Source organism: Clarias gariepinus, chromosome 14, assembly GCF_024256425.1.
Source record: "Clarias gariepinus isolate MV-2021 ecotype Netherlands chromosome 14, CGAR_prim_01v2, whole genome shotgun sequence".
Lineage (NCBI taxonomy): Eukaryota > Metazoa > Chordata > Actinopteri > Siluriformes > Clariidae > Clarias > Clarias gariepinus.
The window spans coordinates 6,366,978-6,390,000 of record NC_071113.1 but is presented as its reverse complement, the minus strand read 5'-3'; the positions used below and the strand labels follow the sequence as shown (position 1 = coordinate 6,390,000).

Genomic DNA, 23,023 nt, shown 5'->3' with positions numbered 1-23,023 from the left:
TCATCCCTTCAGTGGTACACAGAGTTCCAAACGTTCTCCAGCATGGCAGTAATCCTGTGCACAAAGCCATTAGCTCCGTGAAGACATGGTCTGCCAAGATTGAAGTGGTAGAGCTCAATCCTGTTATGGGTCTTCGCCTCATAAATGCTCTTGGGGCTGAATATGCAAATCCCTATAGTTGTGCTTCAACATTTAGTGAAAAGCCTTCCCAAAAAAGTGGAGGTTGTTACAAAAAAGAATTAAACAAACCCTCTGTGACATCACCCCTACAGTAGGTTTTCTGAAGAGTGGTTTTGAAGCTCGACTGTGGGAGCTCCGGTCATCAAGAGCTGACCAAACCACGATCGATCCAAAAATGGGCAAATGGCCGAAACGAGTTGAGCATGGGTTTTGGTGCGAATATGCCTATTTACTCCAGTTATTACAAGCTTGCTTAGCTTTATGCAAAGGTGTCTAACGTTAATTGCTTTTCTAAGGTTACTTAGAAGATGGTTACACGTCATCCGTATTAACTCTTACAGGACATTTCTTGTGGTAAGATAAACTACAACACTAAACTTCATCCAGTTAGCTGTAAAACTGTTTAAACGTGAGTATTTCAACATGGGGGTCTAAAGGGATTGACTCTGGCGCTTCCACATTGGCTTTATTTTTCAGAGCTGGAGATCCTTGGACCCAAGTTTGAAATAAAATGTTCAACAAACACACTTGGGTATGATGGCCTGGGGAATTTCCTTTAGACAATCTCCCACAGAACATCCCCCCCCCCCCTTCCCCCCCACTACAACGGGGCACTTTGATTCAGATCTGGTAAACAGGAGGACATTAAAGTATAATGAACTCATTGTCATGTTCATGGAACCAATCTGAGACAACTTATTAAGCTAAATGCATCTACTATAAAATAGACATTCTGTGTCCATGAAGAGACGCATGTGTTCAGAAACAATACTCAGACAGGCCACAACTGGTATCAAGAGACCCCAAGTGTGCCAAGAAAACCATTATACCACATTCGCCAGCTTGGACTGTTCACACAAGGCAGGTTAAATCCATGGGTTCATACAGTTTCAAGTTCTGACCCTACGTTCTGCACATCACTGCAGAAATTCAGCTTCATCAGACCAGCTGACGTGTTTCTGTCTTGCTTTATTAAGCTTGTGCCCACTGTGGTCTTGGCAAATGTGAGAAAAAAAAAAGCCCTCTGCTTTGTTGCCCAATGGTTCTAAGTTGTGCATGAGATGCTTTTCTGCTCACCACATTTGCAAAGAGTGATTATTAAAGAGCGATCGCCATGACCTTTCTGTTAGATCAGTCTTATAGTCTGGCAATTTCACTTCTGATCTTGTTCATCCAAAAATAATTTCTATACTATCCTATCCTATTTCACTCATACATTTTAGCATTTTAACTCTCCTTTAATTATACCCGAGAACATTGCATTTCAGGATCGACGAAAAACCTTAGTTCTCTGTTCTACTGTACTTCTGAAACACTGACAGGCTTTTCCCCAGAACATCACACTTATTAAGACTATAATGACTAACCTGATTCTGAGTAAGCTTATTTAAGACTTTATTTCTTTTTCTTTTCTTTTCTTTTATTCTGCATTTTAAAATTTGCTCGTCATTGCCTTTTTGACATTATGTACTTTTTCGTAGCCAGAGGTTTATGGTGCAGCTAACTCTGTTACTGTACTTAAATACATACTGATTTTCCCATATCTCTACTTCACTTGCATAGTTTTATTAGACAATTATTTTACTTTTGCTTCAACTCAAAAGTACAGCAAACATCTGCTCTTTTATACTTAAATGTATATTTAAATGTATATATAATTTCTGAATACCATTGCATTACCAACGACGGTGGTGTGTAGTATTTGAAGCAGGATTTCCGCCATCTGCTGAATATTTTACATAACTATGTGACTTGCCTTTCCGTCAAAACACCTAATAACATAACAGGTTGCTAATAAAAGGTCAGAAACCCATAAAAAAAAGGACACAGTTACATTTTGCAGCTGTAAGCTGATAAACTCTGTTTATGTGCAACTCTAAACTTTCACTATGAAAAAGTATGTCAATTCTGTACTTTTTTCAGTTACACAAGTAAACGGAGGACTTCGACTTTTACTTAAAGCACACAGTAACGTTTGTCGTGGCAGCATGGTGGCTTAGTGGTTAGTTCTGTGATCTTGCACCTCCAGGATCTGGGTTCGATTCCCACCTTGGCATCCATGGAGTATGCATGTTCTCCCAGTGTTTGGCGGGTTTCCTCCCAAAGACATGCAGATTAGGCTAATTGGCTGTAGTGTGTGAAGGTCTTTACAACCACGGTTGTGAAAATAGGAATAAATACATTGGTCACCATTGTCTTCCACAGTCCCTATTTGGACTACAGAGGTTCCTAGATGGATGGATAACATATTTGTCCTATGGAATCTCTACATTTACTCAATGCGTGTACTCTGCCCACTCCTGTTCAGAACACACCGTTCCTTCCTCAGCTTTTGCAGCCTTTACATTTAGCTGTAAGATAGCACATTTTGAAATCCTTGTGACTGTATACTCAGCAGCATGAAAAAAAAATAATCCTTACATAATCAGAACATAGCAGCTTGGCATAAATAGTCAGATCTGTAGCAATCCTGTACATCTGGGGAGGAAAATATCTAAATATTGCACTGGTCATGATAAGCTGTAAATACAGCTTTGTCTGGCCTTCACAGGATGACTCAAGTCAATCTTTTTGGACATGCCCATGCCGGAGGAGTTTACATTTCAGCCTGGATTGTTTTTTAAATGCCATTCAATACAATGTAGACATTGCGAAAACGCTGCTCCTGAAGGATGAATCAATTCAGACGATATTTTACCTGACAGGAAATCTCACAACGTGCAAGCCATTCAATTTACTTCAAATGTTTACACACTTCAGCATCAGCACCAGGATGCAGGTTTATCTGGACCACCATTATGAGCTACTGTAAGATCATTTTCCTGAATTATTCGTTTATTTTATGATGGAAATACAATTTTATTCCTAAATGATTGTACATAATATACTTAATAATGTTAATGTTCCTATTAACATGCACATTTCAATTGCTTTTATCTAACTTAACTGTATATTTAAGACTATATGATGCCAGAGATAACAGTTTCATGACCCTGGCTTAACTTATTAAATGGGGTGTGGTTTTTTTTTTTCACAAAGAGTTCATTCAATAAAAACATTGATTAAACTGCAGTAACACGAGGATCCTTCTTCATTTTAAATATAGACAGAGATAGAAAAACGTTCACAAAGGTCCAGTTCTCCGGAAAAATGGGTCAAAAGTCAAACCGGGACTTCTTGTGAATGAAGGCTAAAAACTGATTGACATTTACAAAAAATAAGATTCAGTAAAAATACATTTGAATAATGAAAGCCACATCCTCACCACAGTCCTGACCTCGCTCCAAAGCCATGGCCACATGTTTGGGCCATTAAAGGAGTTCCTGGGAGGCCAGCGTTTCAGACGTGAATGCAGCAGTCCGACTATTTAACAAATTTCTACTTTGATGGTGTCCAAGCACTAGTGAAACACTGGGATAAGTGCATTAATGTAGCAGGGAATTATATAGAGAAATAAATCAAGTTTTTACTCTTATCACTTTGAGCACAATCAGTGCTCAAAAGTCCCAGTTTGACTTGAACACCTCCTATAGTAGTTGATAGACTAGTTTGGTTTTTTTAAAGTGATTTAACTGTTTGCTGGGATCACTAGATGTTAGAAAACTAATTACATGTAAATACACTGCCTGGGGAAAAAAACCCATTTGTATTTAAATAAGAAAGCACCAATGAGCCTTTGATGAGATCATTACAGGAGTGATTGATTCGTCTTACTGGCAACAATTCTCTTAACCCTAACTGATGCAGTGAATAGCTTCTCATTTCTTAAACAACCTTGTTGAAAAAAGTATCCTGTGGCTGTGAAAAACGTTACTGTGCTTCAGAAGGGTCAAATTTACAGAACAGATGCGGCCGGAAAGAAGTCATAAATGAGTGTGATCAGAGATCACTTAGACACTTGGTGAAGTTGCATCATAAAAACAATGAAGTATATTGACAGTAGAAATCAGAGTTATGTTTAAGAATGAAGGTAAGACCCTTTCAACACACACACACACACACACACACACACACACACACACACACAAGATATAATAATTCACAGGATTAGAACTAAATAGTTGTGTGGCCATGGGAAAACCACTTGTTTGTGAGACTAATAAGAAAAAACGCTTTTATTTGCAAGGGAGCAATAAGGATTGGACTTTAGAGCAATGGAAAAAAGTCACATGGTCTGATGAGTCCAGATTGACCCTATTCCATAGCAATGGGTGTGCCAGGGTAAGAAGTGAAGCACATGACATGATGCCCACAAATGCCCTGAAATCAAAGTCAAAGGCGCTTCAATGAAACATTAAGGTGCATGAACTTTAATTATTATAATGTCTTCCACATCACATCCGTAAATGCACCGTGAAACAGCCAGGTATCTACAGTGTATAATTTATCTTGTGGCTCATGGCTTTTACTACCACTACCGCCTTGGTTTTACACTAAATAAGCAGTTTTTCACCAAATGGCATGCAGGTCAAATCCACAAAGTCACATGTACTGTACAGGCAAAATTTCACTCGTTTAAATGATTAAACCTTTCCTGACTGAGACATTTTTGTACCTGACACAGGGCCTTCACAGGCAATTTTGCTGCATAGCTCATACTCATTCGCATGTATACAGTACTATAACCCAGTAGACACCTAGATCTCATCGAGCTGTACAACTTTCACCCTGCATGTCCTCGGCTCTGCTCAACAGAAAGTCCGCTATTTTGGGTTGCTGCAAAACACACCCAATAGATGTTGATCTACTTCTCCTGGGGGATTTACATGTTCGCCACCGAATTGGGCCAATACGTTCTCAAGACATTGAGGATGCGAAATTGTGAAGGGATTTTTGAGATCTCAAACAGTTCAGCTATAGCGAGGATTTTAAATTTATGGCAAAAAGTGGCTAATAACTTTATATAACGTTAGTTATATAAAAGCTGGGGACGACGCTACCTACTCTTACCGTCTGTGACACATTCAGAGTATGAGCTAGTGTTAGGTCACATTATAACATACCCACTGTGCCCACTGCGCCAGGGCAGCGATGGAGCAGGTGCTTGGGCCCCATCATCATAGCTTTGAACTTATGTTGAATTATTAAACCGTTCATGACGGAGAAATTTCACATACACACAGCCACACTCAGGCAAAGTGGAGGTAAAGACTGCAGAGGGAATTGCTGCGAGCTACATAATGAATATGCATCTAGTTTACAAATAGTAAATACTAATGTAATGTACTATCATAAAATGTTACGTTCAGCCACTAAAACATCTGTTCCGTGTGTCGATGAGGCTTCATGAGGCTCCTAAACAACTGGGAGCCATCTGTGAGTGGATGTTCTGTATTTGTGTATTTGTGAGGTTCATTTGTGAATATGAATGTTGCACTATATAGTCTGCGTGTAGGCATTATCACCAATGTGACGATGTCAAGCATGGATAAAATAAAATGAAATGCTATGCAGTGAATGAATGTGTAACCATTCAGCCATACATTTTCTATATTTTCAGTAGTGATCAAGCAAGAAAACAACAACAACACTAATTTTCATTCATTTTGTGCTCTGAAATAGAGGTCACCGGTTTTCGGTCATCCGTGTCTTCTAACGGTTGGCAACCGCTCCTTCTTTTTTCCAGCATATGCCGATCCACAACAGGTGTTACAACCCCAGACAGTGGTCAAGGTTGGCTCTGGAACTGACAAGCTGCTGTCCAGAAAGCAAAAAAATTCATCTCAGGCTTGGCTTCTCTCCAAGGCGTTCTGGATGGAGCTCTCCGGGGAATTTCTGCAACAGCTGCTTTGCTATCGTTTGCCTTGGCAAGCGGCAACACTGCAGCTTTGTGTATGGCTCAAAAATGGCACTTCATAGCCCTTGGCACATTTTAAAGATATCTATTATCTATTAAATACTGGGCTGTTAATGTACTCTTCCACAAAAACCTTAAATTATTTTATGGTCCTCCACCGTAGTGTCTAGACAGTCAATGGTAATCAACTCACTATCCTGAACGATGTCAACCTTCGACCTCCCAAATATCCTTCCATTATACTGTATTTCTCTATACTATAATTAATTTTGCATAGTTCAGATAAAAAAATTAGTTTCTCATTAAAAAAATTTTCAACACTTAAAGTTTAGAATTAGTAGATCCTCCTGATGATGCTGATTATTATTATTATTAAATTTTAATGCGCAACTTCTGTTTAGCTATATGCTGCTCATAGTCAGAATGCATCACACAAAAACTGTCCATTGTACTTTAGTAATTTTGAACATTTTATTTAATTGAAAGTTGAAAATTAAAGCGGATATAAATTATGCATTAAATAGGGTATTGGTGGATCAGTGGTAGGTTTCTCGCCAGGCTCGGGTTTGATTCTCAGCCACTGGATGCAGTGCCAGTCCCAAACCCGGATAAAATGTTAGGTTGCATCAGAAAGGTCATTTGGCATAAAACCTATGCCAAGGTTTCATGGGGATCGGATGGTCCGCTGTGGCGACCCCCTTGCCGGGAGCAGCGGAAAGACCAACAACAATTGGAATTACGCGTTGAAAATGCATGGCACTGAAATGCCACCATGCCCTACGTCATGTGGCCTTTTTAAAAATCAGAATTCCTATTACGGATGGTGTTATGGCTGTCCTAAACACACCACTACAACTCGCCCATAAGCATAGACATTTTGTTTTATTATTCCGATTAGAGTTTCCATCTTATCTGTTTACATGGAGGCTGTTTTTATAAGATGTACGTACATGTATGAATCAGATACTGTATAACCTTTGCTGTGATGCATTTATTCTGCTTTAAATATAACAGAAGAAGTTATCTAGAATCAGAAATCAAGTTTAGGTTGGGCTGCCCATCATTTCTGATAAAAACCTGCCTTCTGCTTTTTGATTGGTTAGATGCTTTACTCCGTGTGAAAAGCCAGTCAGTGCTTCTCCCTCTCTGCCAGAGGCCCAGTGGATTAAAGTAAATGAATGCGACATTTCCTTCCTGGGAACACATCGCACCACATTGTGTTACCCCAACGTTGGGCAAATATGAACAAAAAGAATATATTTGTTCCAACAGGAAAGAAAGAATCAGAGCAACTGTTTACATGGTTAATATTTACCTGATGAACAATTTATTAAGGGTTTACACCTCCGCTCTCATTTTGACTGAAAATTCATTCCAATCGAGTCAGATCGGGTCAGACTGCTCCGACTGAGGTGTTTACTGTACATGATGCTTTTTTATTCCGATTTGTCTGTTAATCAGATTTATTAGTGGATTATTAATTGTACCTAGTGTCCAGGTTTTGACATTTTGTTGTCACCGTTGTCTGTTGTGCTCTCCTACTCATGCTATGTTTAAGCTGCTGTCTACCTTTTGCACCTGATCTCACGACATCTGTCCACCACGGCGCTACCCACTTCTGGACAGCCAGAGGGACGTCACTTACTAGATGCCAGTGCCAAAACCCACATCCCAAAACAGTTACGGGAGCACTTTCAACAAAAAAAACACATCTGATAATGTTATGACGTCTAAACAACACTTTGTCTCATTAGTAATTGCTAAAAAGTTATTTCTCACAATCCCGAATCCCACTCGAACCCCTAAACAAAGGCACTACTTGGTGTGTGGAACGAGGGATTGTACCGACATAGTGCACTAGCTTTCTATTTAACGCTATTTGGGATTTAACCCCAGTGGTTAAATAGCTCAAGTGTCAGGTAATACGGTAAGGCTCTAGATGTCCACCATAAATGTATTTATTAATAAAAATACACAGAAAGTGCCTAATGACGGTAAACAGTACAGTAAGACCCCTACATGTAAACAAGTTCCATTCCAAGAGCTTGTTCGTAAGTCTAATTTGTTCATAAGTCCAATAAACATTGCCTAGGTACTAGGACACAAACACAATTGTCTATACTCAGTATATCTGTGGAACTGAGTGGGACTCGACGCTAATGCTGATCCTGCATCCACACTCTGACAACCTTCTCCATCTCCTCTATCACTTTTCCACGCTTCTTTAATATTCTCAAGAGTCTGCAAAAGGTCTATTTCTCATTTCTGATTCATGATCTTTATGTTTCATACGTCTTCACAAACACAAACTCCCATCTCCATTCCATGACCCATGGATGTTTACAGTATTACTAAACTTGAGCTTCTATACATACTGGATATGTCCCATCAGAACTTCACATGCAAAACAATACAGTATGAACTATCCATTGTAGTTCCTCTATGTGATCATACAAGATTCAGTATCTATACGACTACTTGTTTCTATTAAGTTCTTTGGGTGTTTTTCTTCTTCAGTTTAACATTATCTCAAGATCTGTCTACTGCAACTCACTCCTCACTCGCCTCCTAACATCAGCAAATACGCCTCTTGCTACTGATTCTAAATGCAGCACCGTGACTTGTCTTAAAATTCACCTACACTCCTCCACTGCTGTCTTTTTCCTCCCATGACTTTTTGTAGATGTACACATAATATTTAAGATGCTGACGATTACCTACAAAATGTGTATGTGTGTGTATTCGCTAATCAAAGGTCTCATTTCGCTCGAGGTACGATTCAATAACCCGACTCTGGAGAACTAAACAAATAAAGCTTATTCATTTGCCTTTCAAGCAGTATAGAAATATTAAAAGGATGCTGACAAAATCCTGCTAAAGCCACCAAAGCCAATACTTCCTTAAAAAATCTAATCAAATAAAAATTGAGTTAATAAACCAACAATAACAAAGAATTTTGGCAGAAATACATATACAGTAGAAACCTATTTTGTCTCGCACACAAGTACCTAGACTAGTCTTATACTCGTTGAAAAATACTTCTACTTAATACACTATAAAATACTATTATATACCAGTAAACTGGTGGCAGGATTATGGGCACCCAAGGCCCATCCATGCCCTCCAGGAACCGATGGGCAGGCTGTCCGGTCTGATCCCGCAGATAATTAGATAACAGCTTTTTAATAATTTAATGCCGGCCACAATAGAAAGGCACCAGAACACCCAGTGCATCTCAGCCCACCACACAGCACATGGAGACCAGCAGACACTAAGCACAAGGTTGCCAACCTCCTCAGAGCCCAATCCCATCGAGTATTCATGGAATGCCCCGGACAAACGAGTCTGATCCAGAGATACCCCACCCTGACCAACTCCACCATGTGGAGCCATGTCCCAAGGAGTCAGAAGAAGTAAAAACTAGGTGATTATAATGTTAACAGCTTTAATGTTATGGCTGATTGGCATATTTTATACTGTAAAAAATACAGAAGTCAACTTCTCAACTATTCAGTCAGAGACATACTCATGTAAATGAATGTTGACAAGCAGGCGGTTAGCACTGTTGCTTCGCACCTCCAGTTTGAATCTTATGTGCATGGAGTTTACATGTTCCCCCTGTGCTTGGTAGGTTTCCTCTAGGTTTCTTCCCACAGTCAGAAAACATGTGGTGCGGGCTGATTGGCATTTCCAAGTTGCCTGCAGCGTGTGTGCTTGAGCCCTGCAATAGATTGGCATGCCATCCAGGATGTCCCCTGTGTTGTATAGCCTCAAGGCCCCCTGAATAAGCAGTACATAAAAATGATGGATGGATGGATGGATGGGTAGAAGGCACCAACCAGACTTGTTAAAGCAGAAGCAATATTTTATTTTTTTAAAAAAAAAGGGAAATGATTTGAAACAAAATCTAACATATTGACATATCTGTCAATATAAGCGTTCTCTGGAAACCCTTGAAACATGAAGCATGAGTGAACACGCTGAACAAAGAAGACAGCACAGTTATTCTTTTGCTTGGTGCAGCTTCATCACCTGGCTGTGTGAGCTGCGAAAGAAACTGCAAGCACAACACCTAGTGTGGAGGAATTCCTCTGTTGGTGATGTTAAATGACTAAAAGACCTTGAAGGTACTGATATGATATGATATATGAATGATAGAGCACCAGAGGTCAAGGTTTTAGAGAGAAAAAACGCAGAAGGACAGAGCTATTCATGGCCAGCTTTATCGACACACTTGGTTCTGTGGTGTCTATCACTCTTCCAGTGGAACAAAGGTGAGGAGATCACCTTACAGAAGCATATGGAGCTTTACTGGCTGTTAAGTCTTTCAGCTGACTATTTAGCAGACTTCAACTTGGGAAGGTGTTTGGGCATTAAAACGTAATGAGATTGTTTCAGCTTTGCTAAAGCAGCTTTAGCGCAAAGGTCAAATACGCTGCGCGATTCTGGTGAGCGAGGCGAGAGGCACGTCACTAAAACACATCGCGATTTAAATATTTATAGTCCCAGGCTGGGCAAGATTTATTTATAGTTTAGACCTGCCGTGGCATGTGCGAGAGCATGCAGTCAGGAGCATGCGGCGTTACTGTATGTCCGTGTTCTGTGTAGTATTGTCACAATTCTTCTTCTAGTGCTAACGAGGTACAGTAGGAGGAGCTGTTTTGTGAAGGCAAATCATGAAAGGCTCTGGACAGGGCAAGTTGTAACTTGGTGTGTTTTGTAATTTATGTTTTTTTCGGGGGCGGCGTAGTGGCTTAGTGGTTAGCACTGTCGCCCCGCACCTCCAGAGTCCAGGTTCAAGTTCCGCCCCAAGGCTGTGTGCATTGAGTTTACATGTTCTCCCTGCGCTTGGTAGGTTTTCTCCGGGTATATCAGTTTCTTCCCTTAGTCCAAAGACATGCAAATTATGTGTATTGGTGTTCATAAATTGCCCCGTAGTGTGTGAATGAACGTGTGTCTGCCCTGCAATAGATTGGCACCCCATCCAAGGCGTACCCAGGTTTGTGCCCTAAGTCTAAACGGGTGAGCTCTAGCCCCCTCCCTGCAACCCTGTACACAAAATCAAGCAATATACATATAGTACATATATATATATATATTTATATATATATATATATATATATATATATATATAGATTATCACTCTTTTCGGTGCAATCCAATCTATGATCCGCTAACAGGATTACTGTATGTGCAGAGCTCGGTGGTGGGTCTAAAATAAGGTGAAGTGTTTGTCCGGGAGAGCATATGAGCCCTAGGATGGTTTTTGGGGGTAAGCCAGTCCATGGAAATTCATCGCAATAAGAAATTCAGGAGATGAAAAATTTGAAAATGAATACTGAACACACAGACGGTCTGAGTGTATACGGGGTGTGTGAGATTGCTGTTGTTGACAGGAGAGTCAGTGGACAATGGACATTGTGTAGCACATGCATATCAGTGTGAAATTGGATGAGCAACAGTGAATACCTTTGTGCAACCCACATACCACACACACACACACACACACACACACACACACACACACACATGGAGTGTGACATATCGAGCACAGCAAGCTTGTGAATGTGCAGCCCACATCACCATGGTAACCTGGGCAAGAACATGAACACCAACAGGTCTTCATGCACCTTCCCCCAGATTAATATCCACTTAAACCTTCAGCAAAACCATATTAACCATGCATTCATTTTATGCACTTTGATGGATGCAACTTGTATGTTTACAAAACGTAAAAGCAAATCTCCAGGCAGAAAGTCACCATTTTGTATTTATATCCACAATCAGGAAGTCTCGTAGCCATTAACTACAGTGAACAAAAAATCTTTGCATTCATGACATTTTGGCAAATTGTAAACAACAGTCCAATTTTTACTCGCAACATTTCAAACCGTGATTATTAGAGCTGGGAATCATTTGATTCGAGGCAATTTTGAGCATTGTGTTTTTCGAATTCATTTCAATGTAATTCTTTTTTTTGTCTGATTTATTTCAAGCAGCTTTATGTCCTAAAGGTTTTAAAGCATTAAAAAATGAATCAAATGATCTAGTAAGTATTGAAATGCTGTGCAATTTGTGTTGTTGTTTTTTTTTTATTGTCACATCACATACAAAGCAATAATTTTTTTTTTCTTCTGCAGAAAACAAGTCTTCAGCAGTTGGCGGCATTGTATCGGCTGTAACCTCAACCTTCGGCCAAATTTCGTTCCCGAATTGCCCATTGTGTGTCAATGAGTGTGTATGTGTGTGTGCCCTGCGATCGATCGGTACCCTGTCCAGGGTGCACCCTGCCTCATGTCCTAAATCTCCTGGGCCCCGGCAACCCTAAATACAGGATTAAGCGATATAGACGACGATGAGTGAGTGAGTGAGTGATGACCTTGATAGAATGCATGTAATGCAAGCTTACTCTGCAACAAACTAAACACTTGATTATTCTTGAAGAGTCTAATTTTATTGGTAGAATGGGCAAAACAAAAACAAACTAAGGTTAAAACACTAAGACCAGGTTTAGAGTTGCCTTAAAATACAGGATTGTCCAATAAAAGAAACAATTTGTTATGCATTCTCATACACATACTGGTGTGCAGTATACATGAAGCATAGGAATGGATGAAAAAATGATGGGGACGTGCTGTGTGTGCTTGCATGGCAACCTCACCATCGCTATGGTTACGAAGACTCAATCGTACAGTTCTTTAAAAAAAAACTTCAAGTTTGCTTGTAAAATGCAAGAGCTTCTCAAGGTAGTGGAGTGAATTAAGGAAGGGATACGGTCTCGTTTCTGGAAATAAATCAAACATATACTCAAATTAGAGTCTAAAAGATGGGGCACATGGCACGTGATTATCGTGTATCAGAGTTTAGGGTGTGATTGAAACGCGTCCCTTATTTATTCACATTGCTGGCGACATCCTTTAACACAAAGAGTCATGGTTGGTGTCCACTATAGAAAAACACAAGTGAATATGTCATAGTTTGCCAAGAGACAGCTAAAGATAAATGGAGAACTGCTGAGGCGGGCGCAGCGATGTAGCCATCTGTTGACGCTTGTCCTCATGCTCGGGTTGTGAAAGCAAGTCCCGCTTCCCGTGATATACTGTAAAGGAGCCTACAGTCACGCTATTTACTGTTTTAACATCTTGTGAAAATGTTATCTTAGCAATGAAAGAAGACCACAGATGTCAAATCTGTTAATGAGGTGAGTGGAGTGGTGGGATGGATTGCGTATTTGGATCCTATCAACAATAGTAGGTATTGATCTATTTGTAAGGTAATGTGATCTTTCAACAAATACTACACCGTTTTATCATCTGCATCTGAACAAGCACAGTACGCTGATGAGACTTAGCTGCAGTAAAACGTGCGATTGGTGCAAACGCTTTAAAGAACGCAGTATGTCCGCGAATGACGATCATGGCCGAGGAGCCCGCCGGAGTCGTTCCCGTGAACATCCCGTGAAAGGCCTGATCCTGGACCATTTAAAGACTTGCAGGAGAGATGCATCTGTCAGTGCCATCATTCACGAACACCACCTGCAAGTTATAGGAACTCGTCTGGGATTTATCATGACATTCCCCATACAGCCATAACATCGTTCCAAGCCATTTGCACCTGTTACAGCCATTAAAGGAGTTCCTGGGAGGCCAGTGTTTCAAACATGAAGCAGGCAGTCCAAACATGGCTCTGAAACACTGCGATAAAGGCATTAGTGCAGCAGGGGACTGATTAGAGAAATCGCTCTCGTAACTGTGTTCTTTTATTCTGCATGATCAAAAGTCCCAGTTCGACTTGAACGGCACTCGTACACAGTATATAAGGGCGCTAATCATGACGAATGAACCTTTAAAATCCCAAGACCAGCTAAGAGCTTTTACCTTTATGTTCTTAGTTTAGAGCTCATTTGTGAATAACATTAAATAAAAGCTTTGAAATCATGTTAGTACAGATGTCTGGGCATCGTTTCTGCCGCTAATGTGGCATGTGGCACTTTGCTGGCATTAGTGTAACCCAGACAAACCTCTAGCTGTAATGACTGCAATAATATCTGAAGTAGAGAATGTCTTATTGGGACAGGATGGAGTAGATGTGCTGTGTGGTGGCAGGAAGGAATAACAGGATAATTGAGCATTAAAATAACATCCATCTTAGTGACTTTGAGTCTGACTCAGTGGATATAAATGGCCAGACTTTGGAGACTTTATTAGCCGCGCGCTAATGTCCTGATCCAGTGTTTAAGTCGCCAGAGATGACTGCCAACAGACAATATTTAAGGATTTTGTTTAAAAAAAAAAACGTATAATTAAAAGAAAAATCTTAATTTGACTGAGCCGTTTTCGTTTAATAATTAAAACTTGCCAGAACTGATAATAGGAGTGACTATACAAAGTTACACAACATTATCTGGCTAATAGGAAAGAACAACAAACAATAACAAATTATAATAATCATCATCATTGTTTATTTACATACCGTATACTCTTTTAATTAAATATCTGAAAGCACTTAATGAACTGATGATTAGCACCACCAAGGCCCTTAACCGTCAACTGCTCACATGTGTTTTGAGATACAGCATAGGCACATTAGAGTTACATCACCAGACACGTTGCTCACTTCCGATTTCCCATCAGATCGGATGATTTGCATGTCATATGACGGTTCACATTCATAATTAAAAACAAGTGACTTTTACAGTATCTGACTCTGACGTGGACGTGTCTGTCCTCTGAAACAGCATGTGCGCGCACATCAATAGCGCCATCTGGGCTAGAATACGTCAAGGGTTTGTCCCAAGTCAAACAGTGGATGCGAGTTCAGCAAGCATACTGTTTTTGCTCTGGTGTAGGGTTAATCTGTACTCGTCAGACCACATGGCTTTCCTCCATCGCTCCAAAGTCCAATCGTTATGCTCCCTAGCAAACGGAAGCAAACTTTTTTTCTGATTAGACTCCCTAACAAGGAGGGGAAGAAGTAGGTAATTTACCACTTTAACCAGCGCTGATTTTCTGCTTGAACCGCTCTGATGAAATGACGGAAAATATTTGTCCAAAATTTCAATTGAAAATTGAAGAGTAGCTGGTTCAAATTGTGATTTCTTGGCTTGTCTTAGCAAAGAAGGGAAAAAAAAAACAAAAAAAAAACTTGTGTACGTACCCCAAGGAGAGTGAAAGGGACATACAGTAGGTTGTTGTTCTAGAACAGGAATCCTGAAATTTTGAATTCTTGGATCCCTTTAAAAGTTCCAAACCCATCAGTAGAGATTTTATTTTAGAACATAATAAGAATATTTAAATATTATGCTCACTATTTAAATCATTGCAAGCATATTTTCAGGGCAGTAGAGCTTTTACATGTTTTTTTTTTTTCTTCACAGCTTTAAATTGACATTATTTAAAGCCCTACTTGTTTGGAGCAAACCTATTCGCATTAATTGGCCAATTAAACCTATTAGTCCCTATAACAAAATCGGTAATAAATGCATTTAATAAGGCTTGGCTGTATTTTCCACGACTGTAACAAACGTTTAAAAAAAGAATAAATCAACACCTGCTAGCTATGCTTCACAAACTCCTGAGAACCGGTGGGTCTTGAGAAGAGAATAAAGGTACAGAGCTCATTATATCCAGCAGGACTACACTCATCAAGATGTTCTTTAGATAATGGCACCTCCTGGGTTATCATCATTAGAGGATGGAGTAGACCATAATGGATTGCTGGCAGCCTGCTGCAAAATTTTAGCCCTTATGGTCTCGAATTTCGTACAGAAAATCATTGCGGCTGGAGAAATTTGAGAATCATAAATAGCCCGATCATTAATGTTACATTCTATCTTGTTGAAAAAGTAAGCTGTTCCGTCTGAGACATGGGCCTGATGGTAATTACTGTAAGGTTCTCTCCATGCTATTCAGAAAAAGCTTTTTTTTCTCTTATGCAGAAGCGAGATTCGCTTAAGGATGTGCAATTGTTCACGATACAGTAGCAAGGGATGGATCTTCTAATTATTGCTCTTCTCACACAAGATGGTGCCACACTATAGAACGCAGATTGTGTATATATGTGTGTGTGTGTGTGTGTGTGTGTGTGTGTTCCGCCAGGATGTACTGTATCACATGGCATAAGGCACTGTTCACACTTTGATATGCTAGGTAATACCTTCGACTGCCGCGGCTGTGAGTGCTAATACGTACAGGTATTGGTTAAATAACCAGGATGTAGTGGATGAGTTGGTACATATCTGAAATTTCAGACAGATTTTGAGGATATTGTTGCTGTGAATCAGAATTAGCTCTGAATTAGATTGCGGTTAAACGTTGGAGCCGGGCGCAGGGTATTCAGAATAACTAGGAATTTACTGTAGAAGGTCTACAGGGAAAATACGAACACCGTTTAGACGGTAATGAACAGAATAATGGCAAAATGTGTAGCGAATAACAAACTACTGTAAAAGCACACACAAGCAAGGAATCACAGATTTTTTTCTTTTCCATCACGGAACAGCAAGGAAAAAGCCAAAGTAGTGGCTACAGTGCATCTCTCATACTACTAGAAACGAGCATACAACCAACACACACATGCACACACACCCACACACACACACAAACACAAAGCCTCAATACCACTGGTATTAGCAGAAGAGATAGAAGTAACACACTGGTAATCCCACGGCTCTGTTTTGTAAGCAAGTCATTACCAAGACTATTAATAGCACACTGCAGATCTCTCTCTCTCTCTCTCTCTCTCTTTCTCTCTCGCATTCACTCACTCTCTCCCTCCCTCGGGCGTAAGTCCTTCGCAATCCCGCTTAAGCCGTTCCTTCAGGAAGTTTGATTGGCGCTGTCTCTTTGCTTTGCTCCATCTATTATTCTTCACAATAACAAACATTCATTCGGAAGCATGACAAGAGACACGGTTTGAAAAATCTAAGATGAAATAATCATCAAAGTCAAGTGGGTTGTGGTGCTGGGGTTCGAACCTGGGACCTTCCAAATCATAGTCCATATACAGTAAACATGCTCAGAATAGGGTGGCATGGTGGCTTAGTGATTAGCACTGTCGCCTGGCACCTCCATGGTCCGAGTCTGTTTACATGGAGCACGTTCTCCTTACAAACTCTCGTTTCCTCCCACAGTCCGAAGATATGGAGATTAGGCTAATTGGCGTTCCCGAATTGCCCCTAGTGTGTATGAGTGTATACATGTAAGTGGGTGTATACGCCCTCAAATGGATTGGCACCCCATCCAGGGTGTACCCGCCTTGTGCCCTAAGTAATAGGCTCCAGGCCCCTGTGTATACAGGATAAAGCGGTATAGATGATAAGTGAGAATGCTCAGAAAAGATAGAGACAAAAAAAAAAACCATCCTGATTAATGTAGAGACTGAGGAAACAGCACTGATATTTCAGTGTAGTCTCGGTAAATTATCAATACCAAATACTTTAAATCCACTAAAAATGTCATCCACAGTAAGTAGATATATTTAACATATTCATATACTGTAGATGGCTGCAATATACAGTAGTAGATAAAAACTAAATGTAAAAAAGGCAGGTGGGCCCTTGAGCAAGGCTCTTAACCCTGTCTGCTTCAGGGACACTGTGCACTGAACCCACATCCTCACCTGGTCCTGACTTCCTGCCAAGCCATTTCCATATGTTTGGGCCGTTAAAGGAGTTCCTGGGAGGCCAGTGTTTCAGATTTGAGGGAGGCTTATAATGGCTCAGGTGTACCTGCACTAGTGAAGCACTGGGATAAGTGCATTAGTGTAGCAGCGGATTATATAGAGAAATAAAGGTAGTCCCGGTTTGACTTGAACACCATTCGTAACAATCTGGTTGCCCTTTAAAAGTGCTGCACATGAATCTGTTTAACATTACTCAATCATATTCAAAGTCGCATTCAAAAGTCATTATGACACACCTGGCATCATGAATGATTTCTGATGAACCAGAAATAAGGATCAGCCGTTTCAGTAGGACATTCTTGAGCTATTCTTGAAGTTCTTCAACTACTTAAGCCATGATCCACATACAGCTTAAACTGTAAGGACTTTTTTTGTCTCATTGTTGAAAAATTATTGATCAGAATATTGGAACAAAGGATTTTCAAGCTTTTAAATGTCCCATGGAACACTGAAGGCCATCTTCGAGAAGTAGAAGAAATAGACACCACAGCAGCATTACCAGAAACAGGACGTCCCCAAAAAGTGACTAAAGGACAAAAAGAAAGCTTATCATATGAGCAGGCAAGAGACATAGAACAATATAAAAGAAGTTGCAAAAATATCTCACAAGTACTGTTCAATGTACAAGTACAACAACGTATAGTGCTCGTCATGAATCTAAGAAATTAGATGTGATGGTTAGACGGAAGCGCATTCTCACAGAACAAAATCATCCTAAATCATGGTGAACATTATTAGACAATAGTGAAATCTTTCGGCATATTTCTAAAAGGTATATTTCCTTTTGGTGATAAGGAAGCTTATCACCAAAAGAACATCACACCCATGGTTAAGCATGGTGGTGGCAGCATCATGCTATGGAACTGCTTTTCTTCAGCACGGACTGTTTAGGATAAAGAAACTCACAAAAAGCTCCAAATACCAATTTATTTTGGCACACAACTTGCAGCTGAAGATGAGGAAATATTCCACCTTCCAGCGTGACAAATGACCCCAAAGCACCAAAGTCAAGAAACTAATGGCTTCACAGTAGAAGTATATTAATATTTTAGTATGGCAGTCTGTGCAATGACTTGAGAAGGGCTGTGCATAGGAGATCGCCTCATGATTTGATAAAACTGGAGCAATTCTGCAAGAACGACTGGAATAAAACTGCCAAATCACGATGTACAAAGTGGTGGCTTAGTGGTTAGAGCCATTGTCTCGCACCTCAAGGGTTGGGGGTTTGAGTCTCCACTCGAGTGACGCCTCCGTGATATTAATATTTTTGTGCAGTTATTTTTTACCCAAATTTTTTCATATAACTAAAAAATAACTAACAAAAAAATACTCATACTGAAGATGCTTTTCTGTTTTTATTCAGATCAATGGACATCAACATTATCTACAGTACAGTAGATGAGCTTGGGAAGTGAATAACGTACTAATGCAGTCTACATGAAACCACTTGCTAACATACAAAAATAGCGGGTTTGCTTCTCAAACCTCGGTTGTCATATGCTACTAAGAGGAGAAATCTTGCTTTAGTTTTCTTGTCCCCGCCACCACATGCTGTCAGTGCCTTCTAGCCTTTAAATCATTCCTTTCTGCATCATTAAACTAAAGAGTTCCATTGCAGGATTAAGGTCAGGACATTTAATTGGAGACATCACTGGAGGCTCAGACTGATGTGGCATGGATGGATTCTCTAACACTAACACTGCTGCCTCGTGTTCCTCACAACTTCAGTGCTCTATAAACATACTGAATTAATCATTCAGCCTGGGCGAACTGGAGTTACTCTTACCAGCCCAGAGATGCGAGAAATGCGGAAATCAGTGGGAACTAGCGAGCCAGGTAGTTTACAGGATATAACACGACTTTGGCTTCTTCAGGGGAATGCTAATGATGCATCATAATGATGCAGAACTTTTGCTACAGTTTTTTTTTTTTATTGTAACAATCTTTGCAATTAAAAATGTTTTGTGTGCAAATGTCCTTTTTGTTTTTTGTTATAATTTGCTGCCGGTGACTCACTACACAAACACAGCCAAAGTGTGAAATTGAATGAAAATATTTTTTATTAAGCCTCAACCAACATGTTATTGGAGCTAAATTGCATATTTACATTGCTAGAAACACAATTGCCTTATCTATTGTGAAAAACACAGGAGGAAGTGGATTTGTAGCGTTTTGCAAAATCGAACAAAATTCTCACTGATATATAAAAAAAAAAAAAACTTTTGACAAAATATTTTGCCATTTGTGCCTTAACATCCTTGTAACTCAAAGAATGCATGCACAAAATATTCTTGTTATATTAACAGCTTGTTATACACTGTGATGGATTGGCCCCCCTGTTCAGGGTGTATCCCGCCTCGTGCCCTAAATCTCCTGGGATCGGCTCCAGGGCCGCCCTGAATACAGGCTTAAGTGACATAGACGGTGAGCGACTCAGTGAGCGAGAGCTTGTAATACAGTTTTGCATAAAACTGAAAAAATGGACATATCTTATTTTGCGGGAAAAACGTTCATACAGTATGTCTGTCTTTGGAAAATGGCAAAATGTAGCATGTTTATTAATATTCGGTAAACATTGCATTATTTGGATGACTTTATGTAGGATATCTGCCATAAAAAGTCTTTATGAATTTGTTGTTTCTATACAAACAATAACATATTAGGACAAGCTCGTTACGAACTCTTTCCTTTGCCTTGCAGTGGAACCGTCAGAGCTGCTGATCATGAAAAATTAATTAACACCTACCAAGCAATCAGATACAAGAATTTAACATGAACATAGTTTTGCTGTGCATGCTACACTAAACGTGGGAGTTTATTTTATAACAGTGTTAGCATAAAAAAAACACTAAATATTGAAAGCAATATCTTTTTTTTTTAGACACTGAGAAGCATTATATTGAATTATTGCTGTTCCAAGTGAGCCAATTCATCAGTTAGATGATAGTGAAGAACAGAGGAAAAGATTTAACTATATATATATGTTGTATTATAGTCAGCTTTACAGTCCCAGCTCATAAATGGAACATTGTTCTAACCTTTTGTGCTTTGCGGAAGCGAGGCTGAGCAGAGGTGCTGCACAGTCATGCCGGCTTATGAGTTATTTCTCACAGGACAGAAGGTCAGAGCGGTAACAAAATGCGATAAAAATTAATCCTTGCACCAAGGTCTCTTACAAGATGATATTCATGTCATCAAATAAACACAACTACACAACTCGTTCTTCTGCACGACTATGGACTGGATTGAAACCGGCTTTAATGATACACAATTTATGAAGTGCGCACAGATGGCAGAACATCTCTCTACATTTCCCCAGAGTGCTTTATGGATTTATCATCACTGAAGTTATATAATCGTGTTATATCATCATATGGTGCTCTTGTCTGGTATGGGTGTTGATTTTATTTATGATAGACAGGTCATGGGAACAGTTTTCTTCCAGGCAGACGTATTACGCCACTGTTCCATAATAATACTGAATCTGATCCTGAAACACTATAATTCTGAGATCAAAGGAAATCAAAGGGAGATTTTAAGATTCAACTATTTGTCACATGTACTTTATAGCACACTGAAATTACTTTTTTTTTGTATATCCCTGTTAGGAAGCTGAGGTTAGAGCACAGGGTCAACCAGGATACAGCACCCCTGGGACAGACACGGTTAAGGGTCATGCTTAAGGGCTCAATTGCGGCAACCTGGTGGTGTTGGGGCTCGAACCCCCAACCTTCTGATCAGAAACCCGGCCTTAATCGTTTGAGCCACTACTGCCCCGCACATTTATAAAGCATCAGGAGTTTCGTCAGGGTTCTGAAAAAAATGAAAACTAATATCCATAACCATGTAGTCACTGATTTAAAACAATATCATAACAGTGTGGTAGTTATTATCATTCCATTGTAGTGATTGGAAGGTGATTCATAATCTTCGTAGGCGGTTCATGTCTGTTTATAATGGATCATAGAGTCCAAAATATGCTGAATTCTTGGTTTAGTGTTGATGTCAAGAGCTGTCACTGATGGAGCGTGTGAGTAAACTACTAAATGGTATGTTGTAATAAATAGTACACTGCTTACGGTGAAGTAGTAGCAGTATACTGTAGCGGTCAAAGACAGAAGTTCCTGACAAGTCTTGACAATTCATAGCATTCGTGAGAGCAGGGAAATTGTAGACGATTATGTAAGTTCGTAGACAGTTTGTGACAGTTCGGCATGAGTTTCCTAGTGAAGGTACAGTAGGTACTGTAATTGCATTATGATCTTAAGTACGTCATACCGTATTGTAGCTAATGCACTGGCCATTCATAGGTGATGACGCGTCAAGAATTTCAGATTGGGATCCAACACGCTCTCATGAACAGATCAGGAAAATGGGAAAGGGGCTTTACAGAAGTCGTACAGCTTGACCGATTTCAGTGAAGACTTTTTTTGAAAGTAGTATGTAATTTTGCACAAGCAGTAGTACTAGCCTGTCATTAAAAAATATGTTGAATATAACAAATTTGCCTATTTTTACTGACAAACAAAGCTCCATATTCTGTCGCTTCGTGGAACCTAGTGGCCAAACATGGAACTGCAATAAATGCCAACAGGGGTGCATTAGGGAAGGGGTCACGCTGCTCCATGTTTGAGGGAAAAACAACGAAGCAGAACAGGAAATAATACTATTACTAATAATAATGATGATAATAATAATAATAAGTATTGTGCACATTGTAAATGAAGTAATACTTTATGGATCCCAAAGATATCGCTTTATAGATACCAATAATAATAATAATAATAATAATAATAATAAAAATAATAATAAATTGCAAGCAAAGGCAAAGTATAAGCAAAAGATGTACAGATACATTTCAACAGCAAAGATTAGAATAAGGAAATGAGGTTTTGGAGCAGATAATGCACATTCCTCAGAAATACGTCAGCACCATGGGGACCTTCTTGCCAAACAATGAATGGCCTTGTGTCCGGTCATTTTTGTTGTTTTTGAGATTAGGGATGTTTTTTCCCTATAAGCTGGTAACTCTGATCATTGATCCTAGCACTTGTCCTTTATGAAACACAAACACAGCTGACAAAAAAAGACACCTCTATGACCCCTCAAAATAATCGAGTACTTTTCTGATTTTCAGCCATCTATTAGGAACCAAGAAACATATTAGATATTAGTCCAAAGCATCGATCATTATCACTTAGTCGAGTGTGAGAGCCTCTCTAATGCTGTTCGAGGTTATGTCATGATTAAAGCCATCCCGAATCGGGCCACAGGAGAGCGGCGAGACCTGCTGGTGCTTGCCTTCCTTACATTTTTCGATGAACGAGTTCACGTTAAATGTTAAATATTTATTCCTCAGGGTTT

The 23,023-nt window shown here is 39.7% G+C and overlaps 1 protein-coding gene across 8 annotated transcripts in view; it reads right to left on the bottom strand.

Moving 5' to 3' along the window:
- Positions 1-23,023, bottom strand: part of tanc2b (tetratricopeptide repeat, ankyrin repeat and coiled-coil containing 2b) — a 197,441-nt gene that overhangs the window by 59,714 nt on the left and 114,704 nt on the right. The gene's annotated exons all lie outside the window — the stretch shown is intronic.